The 19,968-nt window shown below is 49.5% G+C and overlaps 1 protein-coding gene across 3 annotated transcripts in view; it reads right to left on the bottom strand.

The window, feature by feature from the left end:
• The window catches only part of TRANK1 (tetratricopeptide repeat and ankyrin repeat containing 1), a 66,736-nt gene extending 48,544 nt beyond the window's left edge, over positions 1-18,192 (bottom strand). The window contains exon 1 of one of the 3 annotated variants that reach the window (XM_064169576.1): positions 18,005-18,192. The gene's annotated coding sequence lies outside the window, so the exon portion shown is untranslated. Of the gene's footprint in view, positions 1-8,326; positions 8,351-17,587; positions 17,656-18,004 lie in introns of those variants that run through there. The other 2 variants (XM_064169578.1, XM_064169575.1) reach the window with 2 other exon arrangements.
• Positions 18,193-19,968: the final 1,776 nt, after the last annotated feature.

Raw genomic sequence — 19,968 nt, 5'->3', positions numbered from 1 at the left:
CCATTCCCTGATTCTATGACTCACAGGTTGAGATAAAAACAGTTTAATAGCTGAAATAAAACTTGAAATACTAACAAGAGTGCTAATAAAAACAGAATATAAAAGTGACTGATGCACACTGCAATTGCTCAACACCCACTGACAGATGCCCAGCCAATTCCTGGTTAGCTACCCCTGAGGGCAGAAAAATCCTAACCCCATAATCCCAGAAGAGCCACAGCTTCCTGATCCACCTTCATTTACATACTGTGCATGATGCTGTATGCTGCACAGCATTCCACTGGCCAGCTTGGGTCTGTTATCCTGTCTGTGCTTCCTCCCAGCTTCTGGAACACCTGCACTGCAGCATGCTTTGGTAAGTTGTGAAGTCCTTGATTTCCTACCAACAACTGAAAATATCAGCAGGTAAAGGATTCTGCTTGTCTCCATTTAGCCAGCTGTTCTACCACACAATGACCCTCCCCTTCAAAAAGGGGAATCAGGAGAATCCCAGAAACACACAGGCTGGCAAAGCCCCTCAGGATCACCAAGTCCAACCTAGAACCCTACTCTACAAGATTCACCTTAACCCTATCCCTAAGCACCACATCCAAACCACCCTTAAGCACATCCAGGGTTAGTGACTCAACCACCTTCCTGGGGAAGTTGTGGGCTGAAACTGAAATGGATTTAAGAATATTTTTCCAAATCTAGCATTAATACTAATTAAAGCACACAAAGTGTACCCCTACAGGTGGTGAGCTGTGCACCCCCAGCAGCGACTGCTTGAAGTTAGGTGCTGCCAGCACCACAGCTCCAGCAAAAAAACATGATGGTCACAGGACACAGGAGTCAGGCTCAGGGCAGAACAAGGGGAGACCTTCCAGAGGTGGCAGCCATCAGAAGAGATCAACACAGCAGACACTCCCGTTTACACTGAGCATGACATTGATGGTATGGAACACTTCTGTTGGACAGCTTTGGTCACCTCTCCTGGTTTTACTCCTCCTGGCTTTAGCAGCTTCTTAATTCAAAACTGCTGAAGACCTTGATCACTATGGAGAGCTGCATACCACAGCCAGCCACTAACAAAACCAAAGTGCTTTATCAACTGTGCTCTTTCTGAACAGGGTGCTGCATTCCTCTCAAAAATGCTGTGATTACATCCCAGTGAAACCAAGGCATCTTCTCATATCAATTCCCACACTGAATCCAAAACACAGCACACTATTCTAGTGCTGTGCATGTGCTTAAGGGATAAAAAGTGACCACTCTGCGCTGCTGGCGTGCAAGATCTGAGACAGGAGTCTCCTTGCATCTAAAACTTGCATAACAGTTAAATAAAAAGGTGCTTGCCCCCTAAAACTTGACACTGGAGCCTTGGAGGGTTTCCTTACACAGCCAAATTGTATGGTCTCATAAAAGCCATTTCCACTACCTGTAAAATCCAAATGCAGTGGGCTTAGACCCAGCCAACAGCAAAACCCCATGGGCTGCTCCTTCACTGCTACCCTCCTGGAGAAAATAAACCCAAGAAAGAAGTAAAACCAAGTTGAGATAAAGACTATTTAGTAGGGCAGAAAAGAACAGGGAAATAAATAATCATAATAGAACTAGAATATACCAACCAACTGACACACAAGGCAACTATTCATCACCCACCAGGTCCCAAGCAGTGACCCACAGCCACTTTTCCTGGTTTATATACTGACTGTGATGTCATATGGCATGAAATACCCCTTTGGTCAGTTTGGGTTAGCTCTCCTGGCTGTTTACTCTCCCAGCTCTGAGCTGGTTGAGAAAAAACCTGCCAGAAGTTATGTCTTAAACAAAAGACTCCACAATCCTGCCTGCAATCCAAACACTACTACACAAATTCCAGGGGAGCACCAAGAAAAGATTAGAGCACAGGCTATAAACTTAAACTGAAGAAAAGCAGGGTTACATCTGTATGTGGGAAGCACAGTGACCAAGAGAGGAGTAATTCTGACACTTAGGCAAATTAAACCATCCCTCGACTCAGCAATGTGCCTGCACTATACAGTTCAGAACTACTAATTTTCCAGACAGTGTACTCAAAGCATAAGCAGGACCTTCTTTTTTTCCCATTGGAAAGTATGAGTGAAAAAAAGAGAATAGTATAATGAACATCAAAAAAAACCCCAATGTTCTAAAAGATGGTTTCTGCTTTGTATTTTATTAATTCTTTCAGCTTTTTAGCATCAGAAGGTTAGATAAACTATTTTCACCAAGAATAAGACCAAAACAGTTCAAGTGCTCAGGAACTTTTTCATGTAGAGATACATAAGAACCTGTGATTTCCTAAATCACAGATATATTTCAAGTTGTTTAGCTTGGTTGTTTAGCCTGCAGAAGAGGAGGCTCAGGGCAGACCTTATTGCTGTCTGCAATTACCTGAAGGGAGGCTGTAGCCAGGTGGGGTTGGTCTCTTCTGCCAGGCCACCAGCAACAGAACAAGGGGACACAGTCTCAAGTTGTGCCAAGGGAGGTCTAGGCTGGATGTTAGGAGGAAGTTGTTGGCATAGAGAGTGATTGGCATTGGAATGGGCTGCCCAGGGAGGTGGTGGAGTTGCCGTCCCTGGAGCCTGGCTGGGGCACTTAGTGCCGAGGTCTAGTTGATTGGACAGGGCTGGGTGCTAGGTTGGACTGGATGAGCTTGGAGCTCTCTTCCAACCTGCCTGATTCTATGATAAGTGTTTAGGGTTGGTTTGCTTTAAAGAAGGTGAAATTTTTACCCATTATTTTATTTACTTTTTTTTTTCCTTGAAGTCTACTTGAAGTCTAACAACAAACAAAAGATGTTTACAAGAGATTTAAAGGCTTAGTTTTCCCCACAACACAGCCAAAGGCTGCCAATTGCAAGATTAAAAGGCCTTTAAAAGGCCTTTCACACATGGACGTGGCACTTGGTGCCATGGTCTAGCCTTGAGAATTGTGGTAAAGGGTTGGACTTGATGATCTATGAGGTCTCTTCCAACCTTGTTGATACTGTGATACTGTTATTGTGCTGAGAACTTTTGCAACTGCGCTCCCTGCTTCCAGTCAGGAGGTGGCATCCCCTCCCCACTCACATTCTGGCAGGGGGGTTGGGCTAGATGATCTTTTGAGGTCCCTTCTAGCCCCTAACATTCTGTCATTTCCAGCTGAACACAAATTTCCATCCTTTTCCAGTACTAGAGTTTCCCAGAGAAAACTCCAAACTGTAGGTGATGTAAACAACTGGGATGAGTGCTGTGGGCTTTAGCAGCTACACCCAAGTGATACACGGGCATGCAAATCTGACATCAAAGCCCACAATCCAAAAGCATAGCTGTGCACCTTGCACTTGCCTAACACCCTCCTAAAGCATAAACACTTTCAACCCAAAACCACTGGATTAACTGAAAACCTACTGCATAAAAATCCACTGAGTGTGGCAAGCATTAAAGAAAATTACTATTGCTTTGGCTGAACCAGCACAGGTAAAGGGCAGAACTGCATCTGAATAGAACTACAGAGATTTTGTTGTGGTGGGAGCTCTGGGATAACCCCAGTGGATGGCTACTGGGCTCACTCCACTCCATCCCCAGTAGGATGGGAAAAGAGAAAAGGAAAGAAGCAAGAAATGTTTAATAAGTAAAGTTAAAGATGAGAGACAGAAAACAAAGTGATGCCAAGGCAATCATTCACCATCTTCCACACACAGACTTGTGCCCAGTCAGTTCTCAAATTAGGAATGGTTCACGTCCCCAGGCACCCTCCTCTCCTTTCTTACTGCTGAGAATGACATTGCATGGCACAGACTATGCCTTTGGTCAGTCTGGCTCTCATGTGCACTGTTGTGTCTCCTTCCAATCTTTCATGCACCCCCAATCTACTCACAAGGGGTGAGAGTGAAAAACAGAGAAGATCCTGCTGACACAGGTCAAATGCTGTTCAGCCACAGCTAAAACATCAGTGTGTGATCAGTGTTGTTTTGGTCACAAATTTAAGACAAAGCTCCCTATGAGCTGCTATGAAGAAAATTAACTCCATCCCAGCCAGACACAGTAGAATAAGACAGGTTTCCCTACTAAAGTCAGGATTTCTCCTAAGCTGTGGAGTCCATGAAACATAGAAATGTGAAGGAACACTCTAGGGTCCGAGAGAGCCTTCTCAGTGCATTGTTGAGCCCTTGCCCTTCAGAGAAATGAAAGAGGAAACTAAACACCCAGACTACTCTGCTCTTTTTATGGCTCCTGAGGCCACTAGCACAACTGTGACAGTAAAATATATATTAACTTCTACCCAAACAATTAAAAGATTACACGGTTAAGTCAGAAAAAAGAACCCAAAAAGTGATCCAACTACTACTGTTGCCAGTGGGCAAAGTTCCCACACTTCACATGCTGCCAATTCTAATGTTACTGTGACGGCCAGTGTCCCACTGAACTGCTTCAGTCTGGCTGTCCTGAGAAGCAGAGCAGTCCTGGGGCTTTACAAGACTAAGTTTTGATTCCTCACTTCAACAGATAAGCTTGAAAACAAAGAGACACTGCCCAGAAAGCCTATTTGTCCTTCTTGAAAAGCACTGTGTTCCTCATGCCAGCTGTCATTCCCAAGAGGCCAGCTTGTGCTTTCTGAGCATCTAAAGCTGGCAACGTTGAAAGCTGTATAAATCTGAGAGTGACCCCAACCAGTTGTCTGCTCCTGTCTGCAACTGGTTTACTCCTTTTAGAAGACAAACTGTGACACTGCTTACTTATAAAGTGGAAGTTCTACACAGACTTGCACTTAATAATTGTTGATACGGAAAGTTAAGCTTTGAGGTACCCTCCCTAAGACATTGCTTGGTGGAAGAAAAATGGTTTTATTTTTGAGGCACAGTAGTTTTCCATAATGCAAGCAACAAATGAAGTCTTAACCACCTAAGAGCTCTGCATCTGAATTAATAGAGTGGTGAAAGACAAGCACCTTCCTGTTTCCAGGAGATCTGACTTCAAAAGACTCTGCATTCTCCATTCCTATTAAGGAGAGGAATAAGTTATCTTCTTCCTCCTCCTAAATCTAATAGGCAGACATCACCAACTGGCAACAGGTAGGGAGAGAAAAAGCCCAATAATGCATCTAAACTGTGCTTGAGTGAGAACTAAACACACTTCATCAGCATTCAATTAATTCATATTGTCCTATCAGGTCACCTCCAGGATCATTAATTGTTGCCCACCAACAGCATGCTGGCTCCAAGAGTTATGAAGCATCACTTCATATGGTATGGAACATCCATGCTTTGGCCAGTTGGGGTCAACTGTCCCAGCTGTGTCCTCTCTCAACTTCCTGTGCCCCTAAGCCTGCTTGCTAGTGGGGTGAGAAGTTGAACAGTCCCTAGTTCAGTGTAAACACTGCTCAGCAATAACTGAAACATCAGCATATTATGCATGTTACTCTCACTCCAAACCCAAAAGACAGCACCTTATCAGCTACTAGGACAAAGATTAACTCCAGCTCAGTTAAACCCAGGACATCATGTCATTGAGATTACAATGCATTTTGGGAAGCCTCCCAGAAAAACTACTGGGGGGGGGGGGATAGCACTGAAAGGGAAAAAAAATCTCTCTCAAATCACAGCTGTTTATAGGCAAGATCTCAACATGGTGATGATTAATACGGCAACAAAGTTCCTTACACAAGCTGTCTGTTAAGCACATATCCAGTGTTCAACTACAGTAGTCATTCTATCATCCAATAATCCCTTCCCAGCTGAGAAAGGTGACTGGGAAAAGGTGAGGAAAGCCATGGTTTGGAATGAAAACAGATTTAATGAAACAGCAACACTAGCGTTAATGTTAGTATAAAGTATGTCAGTCTAAAGTATGCAAAGTTATCCTCAGCCCAGCATATGTATGGCAGTCACAATAAACCAGAGGGCAGGCCTCAGGAGCAGGACAGTGAGTGAGCTTCTTCAGAGATGCTGACCCTTGAGGAGGAGGAGGAGAAGGAGCCCTCACCCTCAGCAAACCTCCCCCTTTATACTGCGAGTGCCATTAATGGTATGGCATACGCTGGCCATCCAGCTGGGGTCAACTGCCCTGGATTTGCCCTCCCAACTTCAGCTCCTGGCTGTTAACAGCTAATAGCCTGCAGACCACAGCTGCCCTAGAATCCTGCTCCAGCAAAACCGGGGAACAAGCCCGTGACACACCACCTTGGATTTAAGGTGGCATCTTGGAACATCACTCCTTTCCACACAAGCTGAACTCGTGCCTGGCACCATGCAGACGAGCTTTGGTTGAAGACTGCTTCACAGCTTGCACCACTGACAGGCTTGGCCTCGTTCCCCAGCACATCCTGTTTTGCTAAGCCAAACAAAACAGGCTTTTTTGCTTTCGGTTTCAAAGGATTCTCCCCTCTTTGTAACCTCCCCCATGAGTTCTACCCAGGAGAACGTCCTGGGAAGGCAAGCATGGCATCGCATTTTTCAAGACAGACTCTGTGTGTGCACAAAACCCACATTTTTGTTTTCCAGTAAACTAAGAAAGGACTTGCATCTCCCATCTTCCCATACAGAAAGCAAACCACTGAAGCTAAAGCATCTACTTACACCGTGTCATTATGGTTTTGCAAAACAAAAAGATCTCAAAAGCCCCTCACAAACCAGCGGAAATAAGCTAAGCCTGCTTCCCACTCTCCCCAACAACAGGAGTCTTGAAATCCTTAGTCTAGTTGAGCCACGCAAGACCTAACAGCCCAAGAGGGAGGTGTTTACACTGCTGCAGTTGTTTGCTCAGCCAGGCAATGTTCCTGTCCTCAAACAGAGCTGGCTGGGTAAGGAAGCAATTGGCAACAAACAGCCTCCACATTTCCTTTGTACAGATTAGCCCAAGAGGGTATTCACATCTGGAGAGAAACGAAAAACAACACAACAACACAACCCCGAACTTAACAAGATTCCTTTTGGTTTTCCAGCGTCTGCAGCTCACAGCCGAGGCCTGACAAGTTTAAGGGCACAGTGGTCAAGAGCACTGGTAAGAAAGAGCAGCCTACAAGGAAGACAGAGACAGTCCTTTTGAGACAGGACAAGTGGTGATGGTTTGAACTAAAACCGGGGAGATTTAGGCTAAATAGGAGGAACAAATTTTATTTAAGCTAAGAGCATTACTCTAAGGGTCACAGAGCATTGGAATAGGCTCCCTAGAGAGGTTGTGGAGTCCCTTTCTCTGGAGCCTTTCGAAGCCTGTCTGGATGTGTTCCTGTGTGTGTGACCTTTTAGCGAGAGTGGTGAAACACCGGCCCAGGTTGGCCTCATCCTTGGAAACATTCCAGGTCAGACTGGACAGGGATCTGAGCAGCCCAATGTAGTTAGAGGCGTCCCTGCTGGCTGCAAGGGGTTGGACTAAACGTCCTCTACAAGGCCCCTTCGTTCCCACACCACTCTAGGACTCCATGAAACACTCCCCCCTGCACACTTTGATGGAAAAGGCTCTTCCCACCTGCAGTAACCCTGCTCTCTCCATTAACCCTGAAGTCACTTTCTGTAAACTGGAGGGGTAAAAACCCAAAGGCTGACATGATTTTGTTTCCTCCTGCAGTGCACAAACTCCCTTTGAAATGAAGAAGCCTGCTTCATTAAGTGACCACTCCGTGACCTCACACACGAATCTTGCTTCTCAGGGAAAGGAGCCAAATCCACTGGAGACAACGTTAAGCTCAAGGCTGCGCCACAGAAGTTCTCCCTCTTCTTTCCAGGCACGGACACGCCGCCACCTCTGCCCGGCCAGCTCCTCCGCACACGCAGCAGCAGGCCAGCACAGCCTCCCCGATGCCTGGCAGGAGCAGACACGCACTCTCTCCCGCCTTCCTCCTTCCACCACCCCACACGTTCCCTGGCAGCCTTCCCATCCAGCACGGCCGCTCTCGCTGCCCGCCACCCCGCACCTCCTCAGCGGCGAAACGCGGCCGCCTCTCCGCAGCTGCGGACACCTCCCGCTTCAGCGCACAGGGACTCCAGCGCCGGCTCAGCCAAGGCCAAGACGCCAAAGCTGCGAGGCAGGGGCACTCGCTACGCGGCACGCCGAGCCGCGCAGCGCACACGGACGCGGACACGGGCGCACGCGGCGCCGAGCGCTCGCAGAAGTGCGCAACGCGCGCGGAGCCAGGCGGGGCGCTCGCGGTGCCGCGCGGGGCGCGCAGCAGCCTGACCTGCAGCTGCGGCAGGCACAGGCCGCGGGGGTCGCAGCGCGGGGGGGGCGCCGGCGGGCGCGGGGCGGGCGCGGGGCGGGGGCAGTGCGGCCCCCCCGCTCCCCACGCACGCGGCGGGGCCGGGGCCGGGCCGGGGCGTGCCCGCGAGCCGCTGCGCGCGCGCACCTACCTGCCCGCCGCCGCCGCGCGCCGGGGGTCCTCCGGAGCGCGCGGCCGCCACCCCTAAACACGGCAGGGCCACGCCCCCCGCCCGCGGGCACGCCCCCGACACGCCCCCGAGCGGCCAGGCTCCGCCCCCGGGAGGGCCCGCGGGGCGCCCGGGACGGGGTCGCGGCGAGCCGCCCGCGCTCAGGCTGCCCGGCAGGGTCCCAGCCAAGCGGCAGGGTCCCAGCCAAGCGGCAGGGTCCCAGCCAAGCGGCAGGGTCCCAGCCAAGCGGCAGGGTCCCAGCCAAGCGGCAGGGTCCCAGCCAAGCGGCAGAGCGGGCTCCGTGCCCCGCGGCGCGGCACCACGACAAATGACATTCGGCTGCCAAATGACGCCCGCGGGGAAATCAGCGCCTGGCCCCGCATCGCTCACCCCTTCCCTGCTCAGAGGGAGCTCCGATATTCCACGGTTTAAGGGAAACACAAGTGGAGGCTTCTGGCGTTGTGCGGTGAAGCGCAGGGTATCCTCCCGCAGCGCCAGCAAGCATTGCTCTGCGGCTTTAAGCACACAATTAAGTGACGCCAGTGCCAGGAAAACACCAGTACCACTACCAGTGTCAACTTGTAAAGAACCTTGGTCGACACGATCGAGTGGTAAAACGCCAAGAGACAAGACAGCTTGGAGAAAGAAAAGGGAAAGGTAAAAAAGAAGAAAAAAGAAGGAAAAAAAGGGAGGGGGGTTGGAAGAAAAAAATAAAACGAGAGAAAAGGGGAGAAGTGAGAAGTGTGGTGGGGGAAGAAGTTGCAAGCTGTACTGCATCCTTCCATAAGATTCCACCATCAATGAGCAAGCCAAAGACTGCAAGAAGTTGTTCAATAATCCGTTTTGCTCCAAACCACATTTCTAATCAGGTTTTTCTCTGTCATCAAGCATTACTATCTGCAGGTTTTCTTCTGTGTTTGGTCTGCCTGAGACAGAGTTCATCTGGGACCACAGAATGGCAGCATGGTTTGAGTTGGAAGGGACCTTTAAAGGTCAGCTAGTCCAACTCCATGCAATCTGTGGGGACATCTGCTCTATCAGGTTGCTCAGAGTCCTGTCCACTATGACCTGGACTGTTTCATGGGATGGGGGTTCTCCCACCTCCCCGGGCCAGTGTTTCACCTGCTTCGCTGTGGTGAAAAATGTCTTCCTTCTATCTAGCCTAAATCTCTCCTCTTTTAGTTTAAAACCAGCACCCCTTGTCCTGTTGCAACAGGTCCTGCTGAAAAGACCCTTCCCATCTTTCTTATAGGCCTCCTTCAAATGCTGAAAGACTGCAATAAGAGAGTCTGGAGCATTCTCCAGACTAACAACCCCAACTCTCTCAGTCTGTCCTCGTAGGGCAGCTGTTCCATCATGGGAAAGAAGGGGGAGACCTGGTGTGAGCCTCAAAGAAATGTAACCTTGGAGTAAAAATAATCTGGGATGCAAGCTGCCTATTTTATCCTCCCACTGGAGAGAGGAATGATCAAGAGGCTTGGCAAACACCTTGACCAGCTGAGGTGAAAATACATTCTCATAAAAAATTCATTTCTCTTAATCATCTGTTTCCCATGCTCAGTTTTCACATAAATGGTCCTGCTACTGACTCAGAGGCTGCAGAAACGAAAGTAATAAAGTGATGCTAAGGTTAGAGTGGATGTTTCTAGCACTTGGTTACAAGTTGGGTGCATGAAAATTGAGGAGCAAAGACACTTTAACAAACAAAATGAACTAGCAAGGCCAACAAGCCACCCCTGGAGGTGTTCAAGTAAAGGCTGGATGGGGCACTTAGTGCCATGATCTAGCTGACTGGCCAGGGCTGGGTGCTAGGTTGGACTGGATGAGCTTGGAGCTCTCTTCCAACCTGGCTGATTCTACGATTCCAACAGTCAGAAGTACACCCACAACTGCTGTTTTGTTCCACTGTCAATACAAGGTGGGAAAACTGCTTGCTCCCCAGTGTAACCTTGCTTGATAAGTGACAAATCAAAGGCCCTGGATGGGATTCTGCAGTTCTCACTCAGGCATCAAGAGAATATAAACGCTGAGAGGAATGAGCGACTGATGGCAACTAACATACCTGGCATTCCACATCACCTCCACCCTCCCTATCATTGTTCTTCAGGGGTGTTTCATAGAATCACAGAGCTAACCAGGTTGGAAAAGACCTTCGAGAACATAGAAGCCAACCTTTAAGTTTCACTTCAGTGCAAAGAAACAAGGAGCATGCCAGCTCAGTTCTGGTGCAGAAAGCTTTTTGGCACGGAAAGGACTGCTAGCTGATCACTGGCACAACCACCAGCCTCTGCTACAGCTGCTTGCCAGCCATGGGCGTGTTTATCGAAGCAGGCACAAGACAGAAAACGAAACCGCTCGAGTTTTTTTATGCAGCTCAGCTGCACAGAGCGAACTTGGCAGCTCGCAAGCCTCTCGCCGGCCACCAGTGGGGTGTGTCCTGCTCCGCAGGCTGAGCCGCTGCCACGCACACACGCAGCCGGCGAATGACTGAGCCTGCACATTTTCGCCTTTCCTGATTCCAAGCAGGCGAGAGGAGGAACAGAAACTGAACAAGGTGGAGCCAGCGGGCACTCAGATACGTGGTTAGGCGCTCTGGGTGGTATGGGAGCGCTAGGAGGAGGTGCTCAGAAAGTCCAGCAAGGCAGCAGATGACGTTTAAAGCTCTTTAGATCTAGCTCCTACATCCTGTTGCAGCTGTAGATTAGAGGCACTGGTGTGGCTACATTTGCAAGGGAGAACATTTCTTTAGGATGGGAAAGCGAGTAGCAGACTCCTGCACTTCCTTACCACTCCACACAGGCACCAGAGGCCCATGATGGAGGGGCATGCGGTGTGCAGGAGGCACGGCCCATGCCAGAAATCGTGCTTTTCAGCTCTGGGCTTTCCTCGGTGATGGAAAAACCTTCCGTTGAGAACACCCTTGCCAACACACCCAGAAAAGAGGGTTGCAGCACCTGCTGCAAGCACCCAGCCATGCTAAACCTGAGAGGGCTGCTCCACCAGCAGCTCCTGCTTTCCTGAGCAGACAGCATCTCCCAGCTCCTCACAGCACAGAGCAAAACCCACAGCATCAGAGAGTCCTTTAGGTTCTACGTTCTTAACCCACTGCTGCCAGGTCAGTGCTAAACCATGTCCCTCAGCATCACATCTACACCTCTTCTAACTACCTCTAAGGATGGTGACTCCCCCACTTCCCTGGGCTGTCTGCTCCAATGCTTTACAACCCTGCCAGTGAAGAAATTTCTCCTAGAGTCCAATTGAAACCTCCCCTGATACAACTTGAGGCCATCTCCTCTCACCCTATCCCTTGTTACTTGGGAGAAGACTAAACAATCCCGGCTCCCTTGGCTGCTGCTCATAAGACTTATGCTCTGGATCCTTCACCAGCTTCGTTCCCCTTCTTTGGCCATGCTCCAGCAACTTCAGTGTTCATCTTGTAGCGAGGGTGGCCCCAAACTGTACACAGTATTTGAGGTGCAGCCTCACCAGTGCCAAGCACACGGAGACAATCACTGCCCTACTCTAACTGGCCACACTACTGCTGATACAGGCCAGGATGGTGATGGGTTTTTCAGCCCTCTGAGCACACTTCTGGCTCACCTTCAGCCAGCTGTCTAACAACACTCCCAAGTTTTTGTTTGCTGGGCAGTTTTCAGCCACTCTGCCCTCAGCCTGGAGCACTGCATGGGGCTGCTGTGACCCAAGTGCAGGATCCAGCACTTGGCTGTGCTCAGCCTCACACGACTGCCCGCAGCCCATCAATACTGCCTGTCCAGATCCCTCTGCAGAGACTCTCTAGCAACTTGGTGTCACCTGCAGACTTGCTGAGGGTGTTGGCCCTTACTGCTCCCTAACATGGTATACAGGAAAACATTCTTCTGGGTGGAACTACCCTGCAGGAGGAAGTTAGTTAAAAGCACACTGGCCATAAATGATGCCTCCAGCTATTACAGCTCTGGGGGCAAACGTCTGTGGCGTAGGTGTGGTTTCATGACATCTCTGAGCTGCACTTTATAACAGGGTGATTGTTTTGGGATGTTTCCTTGACTCTAAAAGCATTTCTGCTGACATAGCAATACTGGTGATGAACTTCTGACTACCCTAGTTGGTTTCTGGGGTGAAGGAACTTGTCTCAGAGAAATCAGCTACTCCAAAATAATAGCTTTAAAAGAGCAGAACCTTAAGCATACAAGTGAAGGATAATATAACAACTGCTGGCAAATACCTGTTATTTGTCTTCTAGTCACCCCAATGATGAAGAATCCCTTCACACCTCTCCTGTCTAATGCATCTTGCCTATTACTCTTTCCTGTTACTCCTGACTGCTTAATTTTGCATGTGTCAACATCATTTAGGCCAGTATCCTTATAAACCATCCAAGAAGAGGTCTGTATCACTGTACCAGCAGCTGGCAGAGGTGCTCACACAATTATCAGGGCTCTTTGCAAACCAAGGGGCTTTGTTTCTCCTGTGTTTGCCACCAGTACAGTCCATAGCCATTTTCTGCTCTTGTTCTTGATACACTTAAAAGAGTTATGGCACAGTATGTCCTGAGCTGGGAGGGAAGTCCTGTGCCAGCAAGCACTCCCTATCTTGTTAGGGAAAAAAAACACTGTAATCTCTTACAGGTCATGCATGGAAGGTCTGCTCGAGGGATGTCTCCCAGCCAGACTTTAACCTGGCTATCTATAGCAGCATTATAAAGCTGCAGAAGCACAAACCTCATTTAGCACCACACAAACAGCTACCTCCCATTACTATCTCCTTTCATAGCTGCTATAGTTTCGAGTAACCCAGCTATTTGAAAAGTGAAAGAGTAGCCACTGCTGCAAGAGCAGTTCTGATAGCCTCAGAAGAGGCAGGAACTGAGCTGAGCAAGCAATGCAGAATGGTTAGGGAGAGCAGTGTGAGCACGGTAAATAAACAATCTGCACCTGTCATCTCAACCTGTTTGTTCTGGAGGCCAAACAGCTAAGCAAGGTGGAGATGGGGCAAAGGAGGAAAGGCAGAAAGGTGGAGAATGGAGATGATGATGAAGGTTTTGAGAAAGGCCCTTCCTGGTACAGACTGGAACTGCTGAGTCTCCCCAGCAGCGGTGCCTGAAGGGATCCGGAGAAAGGGCAACCAACAGCTAGCAGCAACAGAACAAAACATGGGACTTGTGCTCAGAGAGGAGCCATCCCAGGAGAAATCCATGATAACAACAGAGCAAAGATACACACTTTTGTACTGCTTTGTTTTGAAGCAAATTCATAAATTCACCCCAGTTCTAGTGCAGGTCATTTCAAGCCCGTATCAGATCCACATCCCTGCATCTCCACAGCAGTACATTCTAATGGGAATGCCACAAGCCCTGAGATAACCAAGACTGCATGAAGCCCAGTCACAAGAATAACAGGAGCAATGGGCCACTGGCTGCTTTGGAGCATGAAGGTGAAGCTTTAAGCAGCAAAGAACAAGTCCAGCTACGGCATCAAGGACTGGATGGGATTTCAGCAAGGAAGTGTGACATTGAGCCTTATGTCATGAGAAACAGAGGTAATGTGGCTGGTAACAGAGAGGAAGAGGAATGCCCTTAGGAAATGGCACCCAAAGGCCTGGAGATGTTTGTACATCAGGAAACTAGTCAAGGATCACAGGATGTTAGGGGGCAGAAGGGACCTCTGGAGAGCTTCCAGTCCAAGCCCCCCTGCCAGAGCAGGACCAGAGAATCTAGCGCAGGTTGCACAGGAACACATCCAGACAGGGCTGGAAAGGCTTCAGAGAAAGAGACTCCACAACCTCTCTGGGCAGCCTGTGCCAGGGCTCTGGGACCCTTACAGTAAAGAAGTTCTTGCTCATGTTGAGGTGGAACTTCCTGTGTTGTAGCTTCCATCCCTTGCCCCTTGTCCTATGCCAGGGCACAAGTGAGCAGAGGCTGTCCCTGTCCCTTCCTTCCTGACCCCCAACTCTCAGATATTGAGACACACTGATTAGATCCTTTCTCAGCCTCCTCCTCTCCAGGTCTTCCAGCCTTTCCTCATCAGGCAGTGCTGCAGTCCCTTCAGCATCCTGTTGGGACTCTCTCAAGTATATCCCTTTTGAACCGGAGTGCCCAAAACTGGATGCAATATTCCAGGTGGGGCTGCTCCAGTGCAGAGTTAGAGGGACCTGTGCAGTAGCAGAGAACGTGCAGGCTAACCAGCAAAACGAACTCAAATGTGTTTCCACTCAGGTCTCAGTGCCAACATGCTCCTAGCCACACAGCAGAACTGATTAGCAGAACCTTTGGTTCTGGAGCTGCCTGCAGGATGTCACTGGAACTGAGTGCCCTGCCCAGTACCACACAAGAGTTACACATTTACTAAAATATGACTCCTAAATTCTAGAGCATGAACATCACTGACTGGAAGTGAGAGGGCAGAGCTTAGACAATCACAGAACACTTTTGAGTTGTAAGAGACCTTTAAAAGTCACCTAGCACAAACTTCCCCCTGCAGTGAGCAGGGATATCAACTACATCAGGCTGCTCAGAGCCCCTGCAATCTCACTTGGAATGTTCCCAGGGATGGAGCAGTGCTCATGGTAAAAAATGTCTTCCTTCTGTCTGTTTGAAATCTCTCCTATTTTAGTTTAAAACCATCACCCCTTGTCCTGTTGCAATAGGTCCTGCTAAAAAGACCCTTCCCACCTTTCTTACAGGCTCCCTTTAAGTACTGAAAGGCTGCAATAGGATCTCCCTGGAGCCTTCTGCAGAGTGACAACCCCAACTCCCTCAGTCTGTCCCAATCTTTCTCATAAGCCCCTTTTATACTGCAATGCTGCAATAAGGGCTCCTAGGCCACACAAAAGGGCCACCCCATGTTGCATTTCTTTCTGGAAACTCAGCATTTTCTGTTTATTTTAGCTTAGAAACTTTAAAAAAGTAGAGGCCATCAGAGAACTCTTGGCCCAAGACTCCAATGTCCTTCAGAAGCTAATTCACCTACTGAAGGAAAGGCTAAGGCATTGAAACTTCAGCATATCTACCTTGCCCTCTCTGGTAAGGCATTTAACTTAAAGAGCAAACCCAAAGCTCTGTTCACACACATCTTAAGTACTGCAGAATGCACAGTCACACAGAAAATACATTGCAAAAACAGGAGCAGAGAACTGGGGCTTTGGCTTCACATTTCCTGACAGGCCCAGAAGATTTTTCTTTTGCTTCTAAGGGAAAAAATGGCCAACATATGGCTACACTGTGGCCAGCTGGACAAGGGAGGCTATCCTGCCCCTGTGCTCAGCACTGCTCAGGCCACCCCTTGAGTGCTGTGTCCAGTTTTGGGCTCTTCAATTCAAGAGAGATGTTGAGGTGCTGGAAGGTGTCCAGAGAAGGGCAGCAAGGCTGGGGAGGGGCCTGGAGCACAGCCCTGTGAGGAGAGGCTGAGGGAGCTGGGGGGGTGCAGCCTGCAGCAGAGGAGGCTCAGGGCAGAGCTCATTGCTGTCTACAGCTACCTGAAGGGAGGCTGTAGCCAGGTGGGGTTGGGCTCTTCTGCCAGGCAAGCAGCAACAGAACAAGGGGACACAGCCTCAAGTTGTGGCAGGGGAGGTCTAGGCTGGATGTTGTTAGGAAGTTGTTGGCAGAGAGAGTGATTGGCATTGGAATGGGCTGCCCAGGGAGGTGGTGGAGTCACCGTTCCTGGAGGTGTTGAAGTAAAGCCTGGATGGGACACTTAGTGCCATGGTCTGGTTGATTGGACAGGGATAGGTGAAAGGTTGGCCTGGATGATCTTGGAGGTCTCTTCTAGTCTGCCTGATTCTATGATTCTAAAAAAAGAGCATCACAAACCCTAGCATCATCATGAACAGCAGCTTGGAAAAATCTAACCACTGTGGAACAATGCAGTTATCAGCTATGGGGTGGGGGAAAAAAAAAGCTTAGTCTCATAAATTCCATCTTTATGCCATTTTAAGAAGATGGAAAATGCTGCCACCCTACCAATGTGTGATTAATTTACATAAGGGTCCTGCTTGCAACAGTTTTTAATGTCAGGTGGAAAGAAGAGATAAGAAGTGGTTCTACTCTGCTTGCAAAGGACAATTACTGAATGTCATGTTCACAGCAGTGCCTGCCCTGAGAGTCAGGACTTAGTCTGCAGCCAAGTAAACATCACTTCTGCCATGACAACTGAAAGGCTGCAGGATTTGCATTGGCTTGACAGGGCAGGGTCTCAGCACTTGGCTGGGTTATGTTGGCCTGGGCTGATTCTGCCTTATTGTAGCAGTGATAGCAATTATCTAATGGCCAGATTGGGTTTAAGTTAGGTTAGCTGCAGTTTATCATGACACCACCCAGTTAATTTTTGGTGACTGTGTTATCAGTTTATCTGTTATTCTAGAACGAGAGGCTCAAGAATGAAATCAGAGGTCTGAGGCTATGAACACAAACCCCAGTGGCCACTACAGGAGGATAATCCTGTTAAACCAGTTCAGACAGAAAAGAAAGAACAAATGAACAATGAAGGATAAGTTCATGCACAAAGACCACATAAAGAGAATATGTGATAACTAAAAGCAGGGAGTCCCCAAGACCAAGGAGGAAAGAACCTTCATCCTAATATCAATCCTCCTCTTAAAGCAGAACCTGGGATGCTGGTGTGTTAGTGATACCCTCTTCAGCCTGTCTTGGAGCCCACAGGGACACTGAAAGAAGGAGAATGGCACCAGAGAAAGGATAGCAAGTAAAGAGATCTTTCTGAGCAACTACTTCAACTGCATTAAGTGAGACTCCCCTCTGTTAATTTGGGACACAACCTGTGGTAGTATTGCAATTAGGCTAACATTACGCACGGTTGGATGTTGGTTAGAATGAGAGCTTAGAGTAACAATAAATAACTCCACATATGCAGCATGTTCCCTTGCCACAGAGGCTCACAAAGTTCTAAGTTCAAAAGAAATTCATCATTCTAGCAACAACAACAAAATTCATAAGCCAAGGACACTAATAAACTACAACTTCCAGATGCCAGCCAAGATTAAATACTACACAGCTTACTTTAGGCTTCAGTTCCACAAAGGAACTAACTCAAACTACATTTCACTCACTGGCTATATTTATCCTGTGTCTGGGGCTAAACTCAGCAGTTGTTCTGCCACCTGATGACCTCTCTCCAACTGAAAAGAGGGATCATGAACAGGTGAGGAGATGTTGCACTGGAATGAAAACAGGTTTAATGAGGCAGCCAAACTATTACCCATGCAAATACAAAGAACAGAAAGTTGTACTCAGCCAAGTGAATGCACAGCAGTCATGCTAAACAGGAAGGCAGTCCTGAACAGCAGGTAAGCAACTCCCTCCACGGACTGTGAGTAACAGGAAACAAAGCAGAAGGAAGTCCTGCCTTCAGCAAACTTCCCCCTCTATGATGCCTGTGACACCTATGGGCTGGGATGCACCTGTAGCAAACTTAGGTCAGCTGTCCTGGCTGACTCCAAACTGCTAATGGCTTGTAGCTGGTCTATGATTCTTCCCCAGCCAAACCAGGACAACTCTCCAATCAAGATGTGGCTCTCAGCCTTGAGGAGTTACCCTCAGAGAGTGCCTTAAGGAGAGAGTGCAGACCTGCTGCTCTGAGCTGGACTGGCAATATACCTGTTCAATCTGATCTGTGGTCAAAACTACACACGAGCCGATGGTCTTACCTTTCAGCCAAGATGTGGGGCTAACAGCAGCCAGTTGTGTAACTCTAGTGTGATCACAAGTAGCAGAAGTTGTGGCTATGATGTTTGCCAGGAGAAGCAGAGTCAGCAGAGGTTGTTATGTATTTTCACCAGTTAGCAAATCTTGTGTCTGGATGAGCTGTTTCCACCACGGCGGCTGCAACTTCCACACCCATTTCACCTGCGGGCCTTGGAGTCTAACAAGTCTTTGATGTGTGCAGCAGAGCAATTTGGGGTTTTTCATCCAGGAAACACAGCTATGGATGCTTAAAGATCCATATCAATGCCCATGGCCTAGGTAAAGAAGCAATATTATAGCTACCATCCTGACAAAGAGAATGAACTCTGATGCCAGATTCTATCAGGCTTGTCCTGTTGGGTCTTGCACAAATCATCCTGCTCCTCAGGGTGCTCTGGGGTCCCATAAAGTGGACTTAACACTTCCTGACAGGACTGCACACACAGGGTAGGATGAGGGCATATAAACACACAGCATATGGACTTCGAAGTTATTTTCTCATGATGAGCTTCCAGAACCTGATTTCCTTCAGAGCTCATTAAAAAAATGCTCTCTAAAGTAAGGTGAAAAATCTTAACTGGAGGAATATTTTGCAGCACAGGAGGTTCCACCTCATCACAAGAGGAAACTTCTTGACTGTAAGGGTCCCAGAGCACTGGCACAGGCTGCCCAGAGAGGTCTCCTCCTCTGGAGATTTTCAAGGCCTGTCTGGATGTGTTCCTCTGTGACCTGAGCTAGGTTGCATGGTCCTGCTCTGGCAGGGAGGTTGGACTGGATGATCTCTTTGGGTCCCTTCCAACCCCTGACATCTGTGATCCAAACCTCCTCTAGCTCCCTCAGCCTCTCCTCTCAGGGCTGTGCTCCAGGCCCCTCGCCAGCCTCGGTGCCCTTCTTTGGGCACGCTCCAGTACCTCAACGTCTTCCTTAAACTGAGTGGCTCAGAACTGCACACAAACAGCCCTGACTCCTGCAGCTGCTCCTCCTCAGACTTGTGCTCTAGACCCTTCAGCAGCTTCACTGCCCTTCTCTGGACACATTGCAGCACCTCAGTGTCCTTCTTCTAGTGAGTGGTGCAAAACTGAAGGCAGTATCTGAGCTGTGGCCTCACCAGCACAAGAGGACGATCGCTGCTGTCCTGCTGTCCATGCTGGTTGTTGTATGAGCCGGGTGCTGGCGTCCTTCTGGGTCACAAGAATGATCACAGAACGTCTTCTGTTGGAAAAGGGCTTTAAAGGTCATCTAGTCCAACCACTTCATCGAGCAGGGGCATCTTCGGCTAGATCAGGCTGCTCAAAGCCCTGTCCAGGGACGGAGCTTCTACCACATCTCTGAGCATCCTGTGCCAGCATTTCGCCACCCTCCGTGTGAAACACTTCTGCCTTGCACCGAGACCAAACCTCTTTTCGCTTGGTTTAAAACCATCAGCCCTTGGCCCCAGCTCTCCTGCGGCCCCTTCCAGCACGGCCGGGCCGCAGCCCGCGCTCCCTGCGCTCCCGCGCAGCTCAGCGCGCTGCCTGCGTCACGCCTAGGACAGCCCCTCCGCAGCGCAGCCTCTGGCCGCCAGGCGGCGCACTGCTCGCCCCGCCGCCGCCAGCGCCCTCGCAGGGCCCCGCCCCCTGCCGCAGCCTCAGCCAATGAGTTTTCTCGGTGACCCCGCGTTCCGCCCCCCCGCCCCTGTGTTTGCGCCTGGCGCGGGAAGGAAGCGCGCTGGTGATTGGCGTCTGCCCTGCCCAATCGGAGAGCTGTCCGCTCGAGGGGGCGGCCGAGCGCCGGCTTGGCGGGAGGGGGCCCTGCGGACTTGGCCTTCGCCTGGCCTCGCTCCGCGTCCCGAAGCGGCTCTTCCCTGCGGGTTCCTGCTCCTCTCCCCGCACCCGCATCGACAGCTCCTTGCGCCTTTCTCTCGGGCTCCCGAAGGGCCCACGGGGGC

Source organism: Pogoniulus pusillus, chromosome 32 (genome assembly GCF_015220805.1).
Source record: "Pogoniulus pusillus isolate bPogPus1 chromosome 32, bPogPus1.pri, whole genome shotgun sequence".
Taxonomy (NCBI): Eukaryota; Metazoa; Chordata; class Aves; order Piciformes; family Lybiidae; genus Pogoniulus; species Pogoniulus pusillus.
This window is presented reverse-complemented; position numbering and strand designations above follow the sequence as displayed.